This window comes from Strix uralensis, chromosome 12 (genome assembly GCF_047716275.1).
Source record: "Strix uralensis isolate ZFMK-TIS-50842 chromosome 12, bStrUra1, whole genome shotgun sequence".
Lineage (NCBI taxonomy): Eukaryota > Metazoa > Chordata > Aves > Strigiformes > Strigidae > Strix > Strix uralensis.
Genome location: NC_133983.1, coordinates 12,253,746 through 12,273,710, shown reverse-complemented (window position 1 = coordinate 12,273,710; position 19,965 = coordinate 12,253,746).

The window sequence follows — 19,965 nt, the reverse complement described above, 5'->3', positions numbered from 1 at the left end:
TCTAATCCTTACATAGAAACATTATGAGTTCTACATCTCACCTGTTAGTGTTCTTAATTATAACAATTCCTGTAGTCATTCATGCACTCCATAGAAATACAGACATTGATGTCTGTATTTTATTTGTTTAACTAAAATCTGAGATAGGTATCTTGCATATCCATACCCACTTTAGCAGTGTAGAGCAGTACATCAGAGTTTAGCTGTCACCTCACTCTAGTATCTTGAGCTCCTATTATAGCAATACATAAAATATGATTTTGTCATAGAAACTGAGTTGTGCAAGTTTGATTGTTACAAATACCCAGAGCTTGCTTTTCATTTTGTTACAGCAAAGCAAGGTACCAAAAACTTTTTTCCAGTGTTTTATTTGTGTGTTCCATATAAGTGTAGATGCTGTTCTTGTCCTCTTCTAAAACAGGCCTTTTGCCTTAGAAGAGTCAAATTGTGCCCTTGAATTGTAATTTTGTCAACAAAAGTGAGAGTGGTGATAATATTTATCTTTAGTTTAGCATCAGACCTATATTGCCCATGGATTCCTACCTCTTCAGTGCTCTGTCCAAGGCTTGAAAAATGGCACAAGTAATGTTCCTAGTTGCCTTATATCTCTGTGCTTGTGTACGTGCATGCATGTCACAGAGTAGTGAAGAGGAGGAGCCACTAATTCACTTTGCTGTCTCCCAGAGGAATCAGCATATGTGGGAAGAGTAGGCTCTTGAAGGCAAACACTATTCTTCATTCTACTTTGAAGTACTTGCCTTTCCAACTTGTCAGTAAAAACTGACAAAATACAACTCACTTCTAAAAAGATAAATAAAAACTTTTCAAAAAGTTACCTATCACAATTCTGGAAAAACAGCTCTCAGAGATTCTCTTGGTAATTCTTCTGTTCACTGTCCTAAACGTACTGCTTTCTCAAGTGTGTGTGTTGTCCAGGAAAACCAGAGAGCACCTGATGGAATAACATCAAAGGGAGGCACTTGACAAAGACAGGCAATTTAGATGCTCAGTTCTGGAAATGTATTGACTGAAGATGAAAGCTCTTTAGGGAGAGACTTTGTCTTCTATTTATATAGAATCTTGCATAATTTAACAAATGTTGGGGACACTATTAATCTCATCCAACTTTAGATGTCTACAGTGTAGCTGTCAATCTTAAGAGAAGATCAATTGCACTCTAAAAGTGCCTGTTTCTCTCCACTGACTATAAAGGGAGCCCTCACAAGTAGCTCAGGTGCAGATAGCTTCATCTATATTTGGGCAGATGAATCCTGCTCTAAAATGCTGTCTAACCTGGCAAAATAATAGCAGTTAATATTTTAAAAAATCCTTGGGAATGTACCTCGTTCTTAAATCATCTAAGAAAAATAATGGCAACTGCTGGTTTTGGTTAGTATTACTTTCCAAAGTGAAGTGCCAGGGGTTGGTACCATATCCACAACAGTATCAATCCATTCATAGCTTCTTGAAACATTAGTTTAGAATATAAATATGAAATCATTTGTTTGCTCAGAGCAAAAAAATAAGGCTGAACACAGGGGTTGTCAATACTATAATAGCAGTCCAATAGGAAATGCTATCCCCAATTGAAAAGACAAAACAATATAATTAAAATCCTTATGGGAATGACAACGAAAAATATCCTATACTGCTGCTGCTGAATCCTCTGCATCAGCTGATACTCTTCTTGGACATCTCAGAAACTGTTTACTGGTATTTTTCAGAGTGGAAATGTTGTTTTGAAATATGAAAGAACATCATGTTCTTCTAAAGCAGTGCCAGTGTCTTATTAGTGGCAAGTCACTATGCTTAAAATGCTGGCCATGAAGAGTCTATATACACAGTGATTCAGCCATCTGTTCAGACTTTGAGTAAGTGTGTTTTATCCAGTATATATGGACTGATATTACTGTTTCATACAGTGGGCATAAAATTCATGGCTGCAGCTGACCTCTATTAGAATGTAACCTGTTCAAGATAAATATGTGACAAGCTATTTCCAAAGCTGCTTTAATTGCTCTATGGGAAAGTAATACAAGAACATCCAGAAGAGCATCGTATGGTAGATATACAGACCTGTGCTTAACTGAATGATTGTAATCTCAGTATATACATTGAGCAGTATTCCAGGCAGCTGGTTTTGTCTTGCTCACCTCTAAAGGAAATTGTAGGAGAAGAGACATAAAAATGCATATGTAAGAAACAGGGAAAAATTACTGATCTATGAGGCTAAAGAGATTTAGTATCAGTTAGCATGAACTACATGGATGCCAAAATAACCAAGTCTAGATTCAGACTTACAAAATATGTATCTCACCAATTTCCCTAAAAGCTGTGTGGTGGTGGGACTCTAGAAAGACTGGAGGACTGGATACTTTATTCTTAAATCTTTAAATTTAAAGTATGTGTATCTGAGAAAAATTAAAAATTTATATCACAGAGTACTAGGTATCTGTAGTATGTATGATGCCTCCCATATTTTTCAGACCTTTTTTAAAATTATTTCTGCCATGAATACCTTTTCAATGGAATAAATATTCTTCATTCCTACAGAATGCCTTTCATGAGGGTCTGAATGGGAAGTTAAATTATTTACTATTCCAGTTCTCTCAAGATCATGGGATCCTTAAACCAGCTCTAAAAAAATCTGTTTGTTCTAAAAAATAAAGTCACTATGTTTAGGTTTTGAGGAATTCTAATACTGCTTGTCTGGAACAGTTCTGTAAAGACTCTCTATGCTTGTGTTGGAAAGCACATCAGAAGTGTACAAGCTGTCCTTTCCAACTCCTACTGGATTTTGTTCATTCTAAGATGTATTTATCATGCCATCCAAGTGGGATGATCTCTTGACAACTGATTAATGTGAGGATAAGTATCAGTCCTGGTTAGATGGGATTTCTTCAGAAATGCTATTTGCTCAGGGAAAATCTTGAAATAAAAAGAGAAGGAAGATGTTTTAGGGGACTTAAGATCAAATCTGCCTTTAGTACAGATGTGACTGCGTCAAGTTTTTATTCATCATCTCTGCTTTAAGTTGCTTTCAGATTCCTTATACCAAAGGGTGCTGGCAGTCATTCCTATCTGCAGTATGAGGGAGTATTGCTGTATTTTAACTATTTATAAAAGTTAAAAAAAAAAAAAAAAGAAAAAAATCCATGTCTTGCTCTCATGGACAACCTTCTCACGAACTACACGATTCTTCCTGATTAAAGTGAAATTTAACTTTCTAAAACCTGTCATACAAATACTGCTTTAGCAGACCCTTCCTCTAGATGTATGTGTTCATGCATAACTAACTGCTTGTTTTATCAAAAAAAAATCTTTTTTAAACTAATTTATATTCCTGTTTAAGGGCAGATACAAAACAACTGAGGTAGGGCAAGATGGATTATATCCATTCTTTGCATCTTCTGCACAGCTATGTCTAATCAGTTACGTTGAAGCAACACAGGAATCAGTTAAGGGCACAGTCATAGAGACAGGATGAAGAAAAGAACCAGCTTGACTATCGGGTTGTGCCTGCATAGCTGGCATGCACATTTACATACGTAAAATGAACACACGATTGGGAGTCACAGAAAAACTGAGTCAAATGTCGTTTTACAGATTATACTCCAGAGCAGAAATGCCACTTTAATTGAAGGCAACCAGTGAAATAAAGGCTGTCTTTTCAAGAGACATCATGAAGTGCAAAGGTTATGAACAAAGCAGTAACAGCTACAATGAGCCACCAGAAGTAATAGCGAAAACTGTCTTCTATAGCATATGCACAGTTCAGGCCTTTTCTTCACACCTCAAAATGCAGCAAGAATATCCATCAAACTCAATCTGTTGCTCTACCAGTGGAGATGTATTTCAAATGAGAAAGTGCAGACAGTTACCTGGGAAGATCATCTCTTCTGTTAACAGCTGAGATCTATGGGTAGCTCTGATGTAAGCTTGTTTTCTCTTGAACTGTTCACCAGCCAGCTAGAGCTTCAAGCAGGGGTCTCCGTGTTGTAATACTGATTTCTGATGAGCCCTTCCTTTTAAAATATCTATGAATTTGGATATGTTCTACATTTATAATCAGTGTATGCCCCGCTAATTTACATTATTAAAAACTCAGCTGCCCAGATAAGCAAGATGATGTCTGAATTTGCATTATGGATGTACAAAATGTTTTTTTCCTTAATTTAGTGAAAAACTCAAGATATTGTTAGAATGGTGTCTTAAATATATTCCAGTGTAAATATAATTATATAGTAGTGATCTTGAAAGATCTAATTCTTTTTACTGATAATATTCAAACTTTACACACATTGTCACTAGAAATGGCATATGCTATATTTTGAGTAGCAAAAATTTGTCTGCTATCTTTGCACATGTTTTTGTACTGTTAATCATTTTATCTTATTCTTATGTGAGACTGCTTCTTTAAGATTGCTTAGATTTGTTTTTATGAGTAATTTTTAGACATTGGTAGACTTTATTGAATAGAGAGAAAGTTAAGAATGCCGAGGAATTTGACATTTTTTCAGGTTGTGTAATTAATTGATCAATTAGTTAATTTCTAAGACTTCACACTATTATCTTGAATTGTAAAACTTACACTGAACTTTCATGGAAACCAGTAAATTTGGACTCTGTCAAACTTTGGAAGCACATAAATCATTGAGACTATGTTCTTTCACTTTCATCTTAATCAAGAGTAAATTCCCTTTAATAATGTCTAGTCTACAATAGTAAACTAAAAAGCATATCGTTAGAATAATTAGAATTCTAGTGGGCAAACAAAAGAGCTCTACTTCATTATTGTTTGCATGTGAAGTAGAGCTCTCAACTCATAATTTACTTAGAAGTCTTCAGATTTGTACAGAACATTACAATGTTTTTATGAGCAAAAAAAACCAAATGAAGTCTGGCCTCCCAAGAATGCATCCTTTCTTCTTTCTGTTAATCACACCATGACTGGGCAAGAGATGGCAATGCTGTCAGTAGACAGGAGTTGCACATGTGCTGACTGGCCAGCTGTCTTCTGCTAAATGGAAGGTAGCACTGTATCTGCCTTTTCTACATATAGTAGAGATGCTATATAGGTCTTTCTCCATACTGCTAGTTTTCATTAAATCTGTAGGGATATAATTACCTCTAATTATCCTGTGTCACATAGGGCAATGAAACCAGAAGTGATTAGGGAGAAAAGGGTGGTTAACAGAGGCTATAATTTCACCTAGTTTTTATCTTCATGATTACTAATTTCTTGCTTCTCACTTTACCTCTGTTTCTCTTACAATACTCTACCAAATTTCCACCTATGTTTATGTTTCTGTTCTTAGTGGTCTGGATTTCCCATATACCATTTTCCATCATTTTTTGTGTTCAGGAGGTCCCATCCCTGACTGGGATTCTTGATCCTCCTGATCCTCTAGCTCTGTGGCCATAAACTCCCTCTGCTGTTTTAAGCAGCCATAAAATACTAAATTCCTCTTTCCTTAGCCTTTTCAGCCCTCTGCCCTTTGTTTTTTAAACAATTTCTCCCCATCTTTGCTGCCATTCTTTCTTTCTACAAACAGTTTCTAACCAGCATTACCTTAAGAGGCACTGCTCTGGTGATAGAGGCTGGAACATACCCATACTGAAAAAGTGCTCCCGTTGCAAGACCCAGACATACAACATGAACTTATATTCTGCCTGGCCATTCTGATTCACACTTCTACTTACTGTGCTACAGCTGCAGCTTTTGGTCCAAGAAGGGTAACCATGAAGCATAGGTTGAGGTACATTTTTTCTCTGCATACTTGCCAAATGTCAGCATTTGACCAGAGGAGGATTTACTGATGCTTTCTATTCTTCTCTCATCCAGTGAGTCCTCTAGTCCTCTGATTCTTCAGTTACTCTCACTGGTTGCCTCTCCTCATTTCCACTGTGTAAGAGAACTGTGACTGAAAGTGTTCTTTCTTTTATGAAAAACTACTGGCTTGCACTGAGATGCACTGATGTCCCTCTTGCCAGGAGCACAGAAGGGTTAGGTGGCCTTGCTCTTCAGCTTTCAGAGAGAAAGGGAGTGATAGAGCTGTGGACTTTGAGAAAGATTCTGTAAAACACAGAAATGCTTGGCCTAAATGTAAAAACTTCTTATTGTCAAGTATAAACAAACTGCACTGGCCTTGCAGTGAGAGTGTGCTGATGATCGTGTAGTCCTGCATTTAATGGCCTTCCAAGGACTGCCTGCCCTATTAGGAGAATTAAAAAAAAAACCAACCAAACAAACAAACAAAAAACCAAACAAACAAACAGCAGGAAACATTTACTTAATACCCAGCACATATTAGTCAAAATGTAGTCAGAATACATAAAGAGACCCCAGTTTACTGGAGTCACCATACAGTAGTAAAAATGCACAGCTAGATACTATTTTCATACAGTCCCTTTTGTTTATAGAGGCCAGCTCAGACTGGGCACAGACTTGTCATAGAGACAGCCCCCCTGACTGGATGGGGGCATCTGGAATGCTTCAGGTCTGTTCAGATTTAATACATCCATTGAGCCTCTTATGACTATCGGTTGGTACAAAATACTACAAGAAAAGGAATGTAAACACAGACTGTTCTGGTCATGTTCTGTTTCAAAGTACCTGAGAAACAGGGGGTGTTCCCATAGCATCAGCTTGTACCCATGGAAAAATGCATGAGATCCTTAAAAAGAGTGCAGTGGTAAAATCTGCAAAAGAATATGAACTGCATCTTTCCCTACAACAGGCAGATTCAAGGAAAAATGAAAACAAAGTCTTTTGGCCCTCAGTTGTTATCTGTGGCACGTTTTCCAGGTCTAGCATCCAGCAGCTCCTCTGCTTAGCCAGGGATATCTGCTGTTCACAACAGGGCTGTTTATCTGCCATGACTCTCCAGTCCTGGGGATGCTGACATAAAAAAGCAGGTTAAAAGGTGAAAATTAATGACTATTTCCTGTGTGTTCAGCAGATTGCATCAGGTGTGTTCAACCAGGAAGGTTCAGCCACAAGATGGGAGCAGGGACCTCTTAGTGACCTTATGGAAAGTTTGCTATGTTCTCTTCTCAGTGCCTGGAAACATGCTTCCACAGGACCTTTGTCTCCTCATATTCCTAATGGTGGCAGATGAGCAAGGTCAGATGTGCCTCTTGGGGGCATGCCTCTGGCAAACTCCTTATCCATGTATGGCTGAAATGATCTTGGGACTTCTTTGGGGTGGCGAGGCATCCTCAGCATTCAGTCATGCCTTCTGTTGCTGGATGTGCTGGTAACAGCAATGGCAGAAAATCCTGATGTCCTGTGGGATTCCCAGTGCTTGGGCTGCACAGACCCTGCAGAGAAAATATGCTAAAGTTGTTATTCCTTGCTGAGCTGGAGGGTATGTTCTGCTTTGGCAGTTGCTTGACAGTTCCCTGTGTCAGCCACAACTCTGAGTAGCTAGTGCAGTTCTGAGGCCTTGTTTTGTGAAAAAGTCCTAAATCAAGGCCTGTGGAGTAAGGCAGAGGGCACAAATGAGTGTCTGGACTCAGTTTTAAGAATATCTATCACAGTCCCTCTATCCCTTTGTGCGACTGGTATGTCTTATCCCTCACTGATGTGGTCTTTTCCCACTTTTTAGATGATGCTAAAGAGAGCATCTTTGCCAGGAGTCAAGCAGGTAGGCATGGGGAGCTTTTTGCCATGCCAGATGGAGCAGCAGAGGTAGTAGGATTTAGATGGGATCCAGAAATCACTCTACAGTTGTAGCTGCCATTCAGGCTTAGGAAGGCCTATAAAATCGGGTGGTCTGGCTGCTAGAAAACTAAGAAAGGGTCTAGTGCAGTCTAATGTGATGTTGGGTTGCTGTCCTTAGCTTGCAGTTGATACGACTACTCCCTCACAGAGAATCTGCGTGTGTGCATGGCAGTGGAAGAAATGCATACAGCTCTCTGCACTTCGAGGGGTCCCTCTTCTTCTCCCTGAATAAGTGAGTTGCTAGAATGCCTGTTTTGGTGTCTTAGGTGACTATCAAAAAAAAGACTCCTCCATATCCTGTCCTGTTATAAATGTTTTTTGAAATAAAAACCATGACACTGAGTGGCGCATGGAGGTGTATCATCAGGAAATGTTAATGGACCAAACCTTGTTCTCCTGTAAGCCCAGGATGATTTTGGACATGGGGCTCCCCAGGCAGAGTCTTTCAGACAGCATGTGAGGATTCCTAGGCTGTCCTGACACTTTCTAATGATCCTTCCAGCATTTGTGATGCTTCAGACCTCTATGGATGAACAATATGGACTGCTGAGGGATTTTGTCCTTTAGTGTGTTAGGACAATATAGATGCAACACTTTTTACAGCTTCCAGCAAGAACAAGGAGGAAGTAACTATATAAATTGAGGAAAAACTGCAGTAGCTGAAAGCAAACCACTTTAACTGATAGTGAGGAACTGAGTGACTTCTAGCATTGTGAGCAGAAAAAAAAAAGGATCTTCGATTTGAAGATTAGTGACAAATTTGTGTGAGTTGGCAATTCTTTGAAAATGAAATTTATTAAACTTGAAATAAAGTGTTCACCCCTGAATGAACATCTCCTTTTGTAAGGTTGCAAGATTTTGCTCATGGGCTTTCTTACTGCTATTCTCTTGTTTGAATGAATGTACCCTTAAGGCCAAAATCCATATTGCTGAGTTATTATGAAATACAGACTTTGTCTCCATGTGCTTCTGCACTTAACATTGCTCAACAAATGATACCTGTGTGGTAATTTTCAAAGGAATGACTGAAGAAAGACAGAGAGAGGACAAAGATATAGCTGGTGGGCTGTTGTAGTCATCACCTGAAGGAACTATGGTGAAAATAGTGTTTTAGATATTCTAACATTGATGTGTGTACCATTAGGTAATTTTTGTTCTTGCCATTATCTAAGTTGTTATGGATCTCCATAGGAGCTTACTTACAGTCTTAGGGATTGTATGTACTTAAACACTTTGCCAACAGATTTTACGTGTGTTTTTAAAATCTGTTGGGGAGAAATGTGATTAGGAAAAAGCAAATTTTCTCACATGGTGAATTTTTTAATCCTAAAGGTTAAGTTCAAGCTTTCTCAGCATATTGGTATGAGGAATTACCCATTAATTAAATAACATGAGTCATAATCTGCCATTGATTTTTTATATATTTCTTGCTGTTTGATTTTAATTAATGGGAGTTCTGTACATAGAGGATTCAAGAAAAGGTCCAGTGTTTAGAATTGGAACTATAAAGTAAAACATGAATATGGTAGTGTGGTTTGCTAATTGCAGTAACGATTGCCATCAGAGCCTCCTACACTGTCTGTGCTCAGGCAAGATTGCCATATGTCACAGGAAGCCTTGCCTGAGCAAGGACAATCAACCCCAGAGTTGATTCACTGTTATTAAAATGAAACACAGCATGCTTTTAATGTCTTTGGAGGGCATTAGAAAACTTGAAGATAAAAAGAAGTAAGGTGTGTTTACCCCCAAATTCAACCTATATTTTAATCAATAGGTTTTGCATTTTCATGGAGGACTGCAGCTGCAAACATCTGGAACTTTTAAAAGAAGGCTGTGATTCAACACGCTCCTGCTCATGGGCTTGATGCACTAAGGTTTGCTGATTGCTGACTACCAAGACAGGTAGGCTGTGTTTAAACTAACATCTGCAGCCCTTGATCAAAAGTGGGGTTGTACTGTGCTACATGTAGTTTCAATGTAACGTAGGACAATGTCCTCTCCAAAGATCATACTGTCTAAAATAGTGTTGAGTATTTGTCTATGTGTGGAGGCTTCTGTGTAATACAGAGCCATGCAGTACGGTTCTTTTCATAACACAATGAAACTTAGCAGCTTGGAGACAGCTCTTTCAATGCTCAAGAGTCAGGAAAGAAAAATTAGATTGGCAGGGTAAAAAGCAGGCACAGCCAACTTACAGTGCTTAAAATGATATACTTGAAAGGAAGTTCAGAGCTGCTACTTTGGTTATTTCATTATATTCCTTCTGCCCCACTCTGCAGCCATTTAGCTGGGTATACAGAACAGTTGACCTTAATAGAAAACAAGAACAACGCGTTTCATGGGGTCGGGAGGTCATGGCAAACAAAACCAGAGATGCCATCTCCCATAAAACTGTGATACTCCCAGACTGACTCCTTAGCTGGTTCATGGTATATGCAAGGAACAATCTCCAGTCAGCCAGACTGTGGGGCCAGTCATTTAGCTTACTTCAACCTTCTGTCTTAAAAAGGATCAGGTTTTCTGGGCTATAACTGGCACAGGGCCTTCTTTTTTCCTAGTTTTAACTGTCTGTCTTGCAGGATCAAGTCCTAGTTGAATATTTATGCTTTCCAGAATGAAACAGATAAATTTGCCTTAAATAGATCATGTTAACATTTGCTACAGTATCAAACTCTTAATAAATTGAGGGGCATCAAAACTGTGGTATTTTTTCTAAACATTAGTTTCCATGATTGTCATTTTTTAATGATTTTCAAAGGAAACTGTACATTCTGCTGAAAGGCAGTAGCTTCCCTTTGGTTCAGTCTGTGTCTGCATGCTGCAAACATATACATTACAAGCTGTGGCTACAGTTGCTTCCAGCCACTGTCAGAGCATACTGTCCATATCTTTCTATAGGTTCTCTCAGTCTATCTGGGAATAGCTCGCACCACAAACGCATCCCACTGTATCAGAGAATCTTAGGTGTATGATTTCCTCTGGTATGGCGTTATAAAATATAGTCACCATATAAAGCAGAAACAACAATTAAAATTGATGTTATCCTTTTAAACATAAATGATTTTATTAAGATTTACTTTGAAAATGTAGTATGACTGACAACCAGTCATTATTTTAAATAACTTTTGAAGCTAACAGCAATGGACACTCTGTGTGTCTGTGCATGTGTGCAGGGGTCTTTTGTAATGCTTGGAGGTTGCTTAGATGACACCCCAAATCAGGGAGCATTGTTTTTCAAACTAATTTTTATTGTCATCCAGTTTATTCTTCTCCTCATGCTATGTGTCCCTTGTATCAATTTTAGACTAAAATACTGCAAAAACAAAAAAGGTAATGGCACTTTCCACAGTATTTCAAAAGGGTTTTAAGTGGAAAAAGGTATTTAGTATTTTTAATAAGCATCTTCAATACTATTGAGTTGGTTTCTTTGTTCATATCACAAGATTAATTATGCTGTCAAGCACTTTCAAGGCCTGCTTAACAAAGATTCAGTGATATAATGGTTTGCTTCGCATTGCCTTTTTTCTGCATAGCAATCACAATCAGCATTAGACAATTTAAAACCCTTTCACAAGCCGGAAGTTCTGAAGAGCCTTTTAATCAACAAAAGTAATTTTGCAAACAACTAGATACAGCGTTTTTCGTATTAACTAACTTGTGTTAAACTCTGCTATATGCTTGAATCTCTGGTTCTGGTAATGGATTATTCAGATTTGCAGGACACTAAAAGTGGGGAACACAATTAGCACAATATGCAGTTTGCACCCCATGAAAATTGTAATCTCATACCATTCTCTAGCCTAATATAAACATGGTATTAGTACTTCACTGCAGTTTCATATATTTTAATTTTCCCTTAATATGCTGTTCTTGTATAATCACTTAAAATATTTTTGAAAAAAATGCCTGGAAATTTAATTCTTGTTCTTTTAAGGGAGACTGCTATTTCTATAGGACAAGTTAGAGTCATAAACCAGTACAAGATTCTGAAATTCAAGTTAAAATAGGAAAATCTGTTTAGAAACTTGCTTTCTAAAATCATCTAGCTCAAGAATGCTTTATACAATAATTTTATTGCCATATAGCATGATAAGAAATCCCACATGATTTAAAAATGCTTATTTGATGGAGAAATTGTAAAAGCAAAAACACACTACATGATGACTTTTTTTTTCTCAAGCACATTTATAAATGAAACTAACCTGTTAATGACACCTTTAAAACACTCATTTTTTTTCTAAACTGCTAGAAGCATTAATTTGTACCATTGCTGCATGTGGTAATTAGCAACTTCAGCAGTGATTTTCTCTGCCCTAAACCTTTCGTGTTTGACACTATTCCAACCCGGGAGAGGAGTGACCCTGGGATACGGTGCTACAGGACAAGTGGAGCAAATCCTGTCACAAGAAATAACAGGGTCAGAAGACATTGCTAATGAAGTCATAGCAACTGGTTTAAAGAGCCAATCAGAGAAGGCAACAATCTGTAAATGAGGATATAATTAGCAGAAAAAATAACATGCTTTGGTTGGATTCTAGGGGAGCCAGTAATGAAGGCAATGACTGGATATTGAGAGAGATTCCAAAAGATTAGAGCAAACATTGTGCAACAAAGAATACCTAATTAGCAAAAAAGTGAATATGCCTTAATTAGAAGGAAAATATGTGATTGAAAGACATGGAGTAGGCTTTTAATATGAATACAATAATGAATGTTAGCCCAAATCTCTATGATGAAGAAAAAGTCCTATCTTCACTTTTTTTGCCTTTACCGTTTTGATAAATGATCATGAAGAAGATGGACTGTAAATTCATATCTTTGCCATGACATTAATACTATTAAAACAAACAATTTTGAGACAGCAATTTAATGGGTTTCCACCCAATTTACACATTTACTACCCCCTAACACAGCACTGCAGACAAAGCAATGCTGTCTCTTTTGGCTGGCCTTAATGTTCTTATGATGTGAAGAAGTAATTATTAAAAGAATTTCAGGTAGGTGTCCTGTGACATATGAACTAATGCTTGGTCCAGATATCCCTCTAATAGGATGAAACCCCAGGTGTTTTTTCATACAGAAAGAGTCCATGGGGCTGAGTCCCTGATTGTGTGTACATAACTACTACACTGCTGCAACTTGCATTTATTTGTTGCTGTTGCTGTTGCTGTTTTGTTTTTTTTTTTTTTTTAAAGTAGGGGCTGATCCAAAATTCATTAAATGGAAAGAAAAAGCTTCCAATAACTTTACTAGCTTCTAGATCAGACTCTAAGTGAGCAGAAACCCTGGAAATTTTATTAGTAAAAATTAAACATGTTATTATCCTGAACATAATAGACCCAAATAGAAGAATCCCATAATGAATTGTGCCAGTACAGTATATGTACAGTATTTATGGTTAGCAGTGATGAAAAGTATAATGTTCTACTGCTTATCATTTTATTACAATAGAAAAATCAGGACTCTAACTTGCTAATAATTTTTCACTTTTATAGACATCTAAATGATATTATATTTCCTCCCTTTTTTTCTTTTTACAAAATGGTTCTAGGATATTGATTGTCATTTATTTTTACTCATGATATTTAATTGTCATAATTAGCAATCCATGTCTCATTCCCTATCTTAAAAATATCCTGTCAATTTTATAGCATATTTATAGATTAATTTAAATGTATAATTTAATTTATTACTGCATACCTTTGGTTTGTCTGTAACATTAAAATACTTATGGTACAGAATATTTTAATTAAAACTATTCATCAAATGAAGTCCAGGTAGCATCCTTATCCTTGTTTGCAGTAGGGGGTTCTGGCAGTGAAAGCAAGCAAAATAATGGGTCAATTAAAAAAAAATCTAAATATAGCTTTTTCAAAGATCCGATTGCTTAATTCAAGGTACAAAAAAACCCCAAACAAACAAAAAAAAACCAAAGAAAGAAAAAAAGATGTGTTTGTCAATGGATTCCACAAATTAAATTACTTTTTTTTTCCCTTTGCAGTCATCAAATCTGCTAATGTCAGGGCCAGAGCAGAAGTAAAACTAGACGAGAAATGGGCTTGAATTTTCATGTGTGACATATCTCAATTTGACACTCAGTGTCTGCAGGAAATTGGGATACTGTTTTCAGAGGGTTCTTCTTGTGAAATGAGCTGTACTATTATTTTTTTCTAACTGGGAAATTCACCCTCTATTTATGAGAATCAAAGTATTTACCCTTTTAGGTCAAATGTTTTCTCGTATTTAAAAAAAGAAAACTTTTAATGATATTTCTAATAAACCAAGAGTTATTAGTTTGCTGTGCTAGGGAGAAAATAGAACATAACAGTGTCATCAAAATACTACCTCTAGCGTAACTGAATCAAGGTTTTGCTGCAGCTCTCAGTTGACAGTAAGTCTACCATTCTTTTACCACGTGTGCTATTAATTCACTTCCCAGAACTGTCAGGTACCCTGAGAGTAAGAGAAATATACTAAAAGTATCAATGTATTTCTCTTCTTCCTTTAGCTAATGTATCTCCACTGATGCTATTTTAAATTAAGCAATGAAGTAGTGTTGAAAGTTCTGACTGGCTCTGATACAAAATGGATTAAAAAAATTAACCAGTTTAAAAAAACATAGAATCAGCTGACAACGTAATTGTTCAGCTTGTATGCAAATATTCTGACAATAATTTGCCAATGCTTTTGAATATAAGTTTAGGAACACATAATTATAACATTAATTGTTTCTTGTGCTTTAATTCTAGGTTTCTGTCACAAAACAGAAGACTTAACTGTAATTCATGAGGAAATATACAAAGTATATTCATTTTGTATTCAATTGGCTTTGAGCATATTCTAGTGCAGTGCAGTATTACAATAATTATTTATGTTAATCTAGAGTAAGATACAGTACGTCAGCATAACAAATTGTCTTTATGCTGCATAGCAATGCCTTTTGAATCACCTTCTGTATTCACAAACAGGAACATCTACCTGAATGTAGTAGTTGTCAGATTGCAGGATAAAGACAACAAATTAGTGGCATACAAGGAAGATGCAGCCCTACAAAATCCACCATTCATATCACTACTTGTTTTTAAAACTCTGTTGCAATAAAATTGCATATCTGAGCCTGAGTCTGAAGTGAGAAGGGAGGAGATTATGCTGAAAGGCTGGATTGGAATTTGGCCTGAATTTCCTCCTCTTATTCCAACTCTGAATGCTAAATTAATCACTCAGATTTATATGAAGGTGAAAGCTACACAACATCTTCATCAGGGAAAAATAAGGTTACAATTCAATAAAATGTGTGGTAATGCTTTATTGACTAAATGAATATACAGCTCATTCTGACTGCTATATTTTACTATTGAGGACTGTAACAGCATTGCAATTACATTACTAGTATTTGCTAAAGATAAGTCTGTCTCTTCTCCTGATCTTAAAACATGTTTTGGAAAGGACAGGAAGTGAGAGAAGGCCAAGAGAAAGCAGGGTATGCACTGTCCCAGAGTCTTGTGGGGAAATAAGCCATGCACAGATAATAACAGTGCAAAAAGTTGATGCTGCTATTTTTAAACAAGTTGTTATTATTGACTAACAGAGGTTGCTGTAGGTGGGATGTTGTTAATGACAAAAGCTCTGGAACAGTAGAATTGCTACTAATCCATGCACTAGAGAGCCTGCTAATGAGAAACACCTAAGTGCAGCATTAAACAAGCCTCTAAAATAATTTCTGCTACATACTTGATAAGGAGTCATAGCATTCTAAGCAGACCTTTTTCTTTTTCAGAACTCTCTATCCACAGAGATCCCATATTACTCCATTCACAAATTAGAGGGATGAGGAAATCCTCAGGGGATTATTAGTGCAGCTTTCAAAAAGAAAGGAACCCAATCACTTTGAAACAGGCAAAAAACATTCTGGGACAAGCTATTTTAGGGCCCACTCAGGAAAAAAGGTCACGCTGTGATCCTTAAGCAGATATGTATGTACCACCTTGGAGTACTCTAGCTGATGGAAGTCAATTGTTGTGTGAAACATTTTTTGGCATTGTGCAGATGAACAGCCTGCGCTGAACAGTCTGAACAGTCCTTTGTTTTCTCTACTATTTAGCAGATCCCATTTTCTTTTTTCTGGTGGCTGTCTTAGCCCACAGAGGCATGGTGTGAGGAGGCCTGAGGTTCTGAGCAAATTTGCTGGGTCGTGAAGTCATTTGGAAGCTCTGTGGGGGGAGCTATGTTTGTTATTCAGTACGGACAGTTGTGAACATGTGCCTGCTGACCACATCCCCAGTGGATAAGTCTCTCCCTAAAATCAGAGGCAAAGGAACTGCGATGTGCTTTCTTTTTAATACCTCTGCAAATTCAGGTTATAAGCATCTGGGTTTTGGCCCATGGATTGCTACAGTTCTTTCTATATGTATTTGATATATTTAATAACTAGATACAATTTGGCCTGGAAATTACTCCAGAAATATGCAAAATGTGTTAGTTTTATTTTATCAGATTTCTTTAGAAAGAACTTATAACACTTCGACCTGAGTTTGGGATGTAGATCACTTTTAAAAACAATTGCTGAAAAATTGTGAGATTAACTTACATTTTTCTTTAAACCATAAACCTCACAAAAATTGGAATTTTCCAGTTTTTCCTCAGAGGTCAGTATTGGGACTGGTGCTGTTTAACATCTTTGCCAGCGACATGAACAGTGGGGTTGAGTGCACCCTCATCAAGTTTGCTGACGACACCAAGCTGTTTGGTGCAGTCAACACACTGGAGGGAAGAGATGTGCCATCCAGAGGGACCTGGACAGGTGCGAGAGGTGGCCCCGTGCAAACCTCATGAACTGAAAGAGGGTAGACTTAGATTAAATATAAGGAAGAGATTCTTTACTGTGGGGGTGGTGAGACACTGGAATAGATTGCCCAGAGAAGTTGCTGATGCTCTGGCAATGTTCAAGGCCAGGTTGGATGGTGCTTTGAGCAACCTGGTCTAGTGGAAGTTGTCCCTGCCCATGGCAGGGGGGTTGGAACCAAATGATCTTAAAGGTCCCTTCCAACACAAACCATTCTGTGAATGCTATCCTATTAAAGTTCAGCACGGTCAAGTGCAAGGTCCTTCACATGGGTTGGGGCAATCCCAAGCACAAATACAGGCTGGGCAGAGAATGAATTAAGAGCAGCCCTAAGGAGAAGGACTTGTGTGTGTTTGTTGACGAGAAGCTCAACATGACCAGACAATGTGTGTTTGCAGCCCAGAAAGCCAGCTGTATCCTGGGCTGCATCAAGAGAAACATGACCAGCAGGTCAAGGATTCTTCCCCTCTACTCCACTCCCATCAGACCCCACCTGCAGTGCTGTGTCCAGCACTGGAGCCCCCAGCATAAGGACATGGACCTGCTCGAGCAGGTCCACTGGAGGGCCACAAAGATGATCAGGGGGCTGGAGCACCTCCCCTGTGAGGACAGGCTGAGAGAGTTGGGGGTGTTCAGCCTGGAGAAGAGAAGGCTCCAGGGAGACCTTAGGGTGGCCTCCCAGTACTTAAAGGGGGCTACAGGAAAGGTGGGGAGGGACTCTTGATCAGGGGGTGTAGGGATAGGACAAGGGGTAATGGTTTTAAAGTGAAAGAGGGTAGATTTAGATTAGGTGTAAGGAAGAAGTTCTTTGCTGTGAGGGTGGTGAGACACTGGCACAGGTTGCCCAGAAAAGCTGTGGCTGCCCCCTCCTTGGCAGTGTTCAAGGTCAGGTTGGACGGGGCTTTGAGCAACCTGGTCTAGTGGAAGGTGTCCCTGCCCATGGTGGGGGGGTTGGAACTAGATGGTCTTTAAGATCCCCTCCAACCCAAACCTTTCTGTGATTCTATGATGATAATTTGAAATCAAAGTAATAAATCAGCCTACATTAATTCAACCTTGAGTTTCTGACAAGATTTGTGAACTTTAACAGCTCTTTCAACAGGCCTGTTCAGCATTTTGAGTTTCTAATGCAATGCAATCCAAGTGAGATTTATATGACTTCGCATTTTGTTGCAAACATTCATAGCTCAAAGCTATTACCTGACTGTCTTCCATATCTGGCATTCCATATTCCATTGCATCTAAGAAAACACTGGCATCTGTTTAATATTTTATTGCTTTAAAAATATCTTTGTTGTTCAGATAGAATCTTGCTCTAACATTTTCATGAATGGGGTCTTTAATTTAGTCTTTCTGTAGAGCTGAGGCTGTGTACCCTCATATAAATAAAATTAACTATGAGTTGACCCATAATCTGCATTGCAAGAAAATAATGTAATAGGAACTTTTCCTTCAGAATGGGTTGTGGTTTTCTTTGTTTAAAATTTTTCTTAAATTTTATAATATTTCTGAGTATTTTCCTTGATTGCAAACAAGAAACAACTAATGCCTTGTGACACTTTGTCTTGAACTTCAAAAAAATTACATTAAAAACACCCATAACTGCTTTCAGCTTTAGGCCATAACAGTTTATATTATTACTGATACATTAATTCTTAAGAAGTTGGAAATGTTCACAGGTCTCTCCCGTTATTTTTAAAAACGCATAACTCCTATGTGCCCTATCTATCCATATACTGTAGATCACTTCATCAAGGAAGGAAATGTAATTATTCCTATTTTGTAGACAAGTTAATGACAGAGTAAACAAAGCCATAGAGCAAGTAGAGCTTCTACACAAGACTGAGAAACGAAAATTCTGTTGCCTACATTACTTTCCAATTCGATTTGTCTCAAATTAAGGCACAGCTAATTTTCTTTTGGATTCTTTTGACACGGGGTTGCCAAAATAGTAGCAAATTTGGTGTAGTAAAACACAACAAGAACAACTTTAAAGCAAACCTGCTTCAAACAAAGCTCAGAATCAGAGAGGCAGGGACAAGCTTAAAGCAAAACCTTACAGTACATTACATTACAGTTTTTCATGAACCAGCACCAGATAGAGTAGACATAATACATAGATGTATAGAGACAGATAGACGGGTATGGCTGTATATCTACAGATATATGGCTCGGTCAAATTGTCAAGGTCCATGGTACCTGCAACAAGCATGAAGTGCTTCTAAACCCAGCAAGTTGCTTGGTTCCCCTTAGTAGAAAAAAGGCTTTAGTTACTGAGGACTTGGAGCTCAGGAGAATTTCTCTGTCTTCATCTTGCTTGGATATGGGCTTTGTAGTGAACTCTGAATCTAAAACAAATCATTTTTTAAAAAAAGCTAATGTCTTAAATGCTAAAATGGAAGAAAATTGTTCATTTGTGAGCGATAAAATTATTTTAATTTAAAGCATATTTCAAATATAATTGTTATTAATAATTTGCAAATGATAAATTGAAATAATAGTTGTGTGTATTGAAACTGCAGTGAAAATGTTTCAGGAAAATTTTAAGGAAAGGAAAGCAAGGAAAATGTTATGAAGACTCACAAAAAGATCTTGAAAAAAGATCACAGAAATAATTGGTATAAGAAATGAACCAAACTACTAGCCCTGGTACCATGGTTGTAACTATTAACACTGCAAAAACCAGAAACATTGGAATACAATCTAAATGACAGTTTCCCAGGAACACAGACCTCTGTCAAAATACTTCTGGATACTCATCTTCAAAAAAAGTCAGGTCTCTGTGGCTAAGCTGCCAGTGTTCACAGATGAAGAAAATAAGAAACTTTGGTCTCAAACCGAAAGACTTCCGGTGTCTAGTTTTTGAATTTGACTGTATGACACACCACTACTAGGTGTCTGTTTCCTCAGCACAATATATTTCAATACATTTGCTAGAATAAACAATGAATGAGAAGGTGCTCAGATGCATAGTCAGTAGGGAACTCTCCATTCTTGCCTGCTTGTCTGCATGTGATTTTACACATCTTTCAGCTAAATCAGAGATCCAAATGGAAAATTCATTACTTAAGGATATCAAGTGAATTTGTGACGCTCCCTGGAGACTTTGTGCCCGTAAAACATCTAGGTAGTCTTTCTTTTCTGACAGATATAAAAGATAATTTAAATTTAATGTATACTTCAAGTATTATTAAATGCAAGTTACTAATATGTTACAAATATCCTGTATTTTCTTTCTTCTGTTTCACATCATGGTTTATACAACATGTAGAAAATACTGGGGGGAAAAAAACCAGTGTGTACAGTGTATGCAAATTTGCATGCTTTGTCCATACAGTTGTGTCAATTTGTTTCTTTTGGAAGATAAAAATCTTATAGAAAAATATTTTCCATTTGT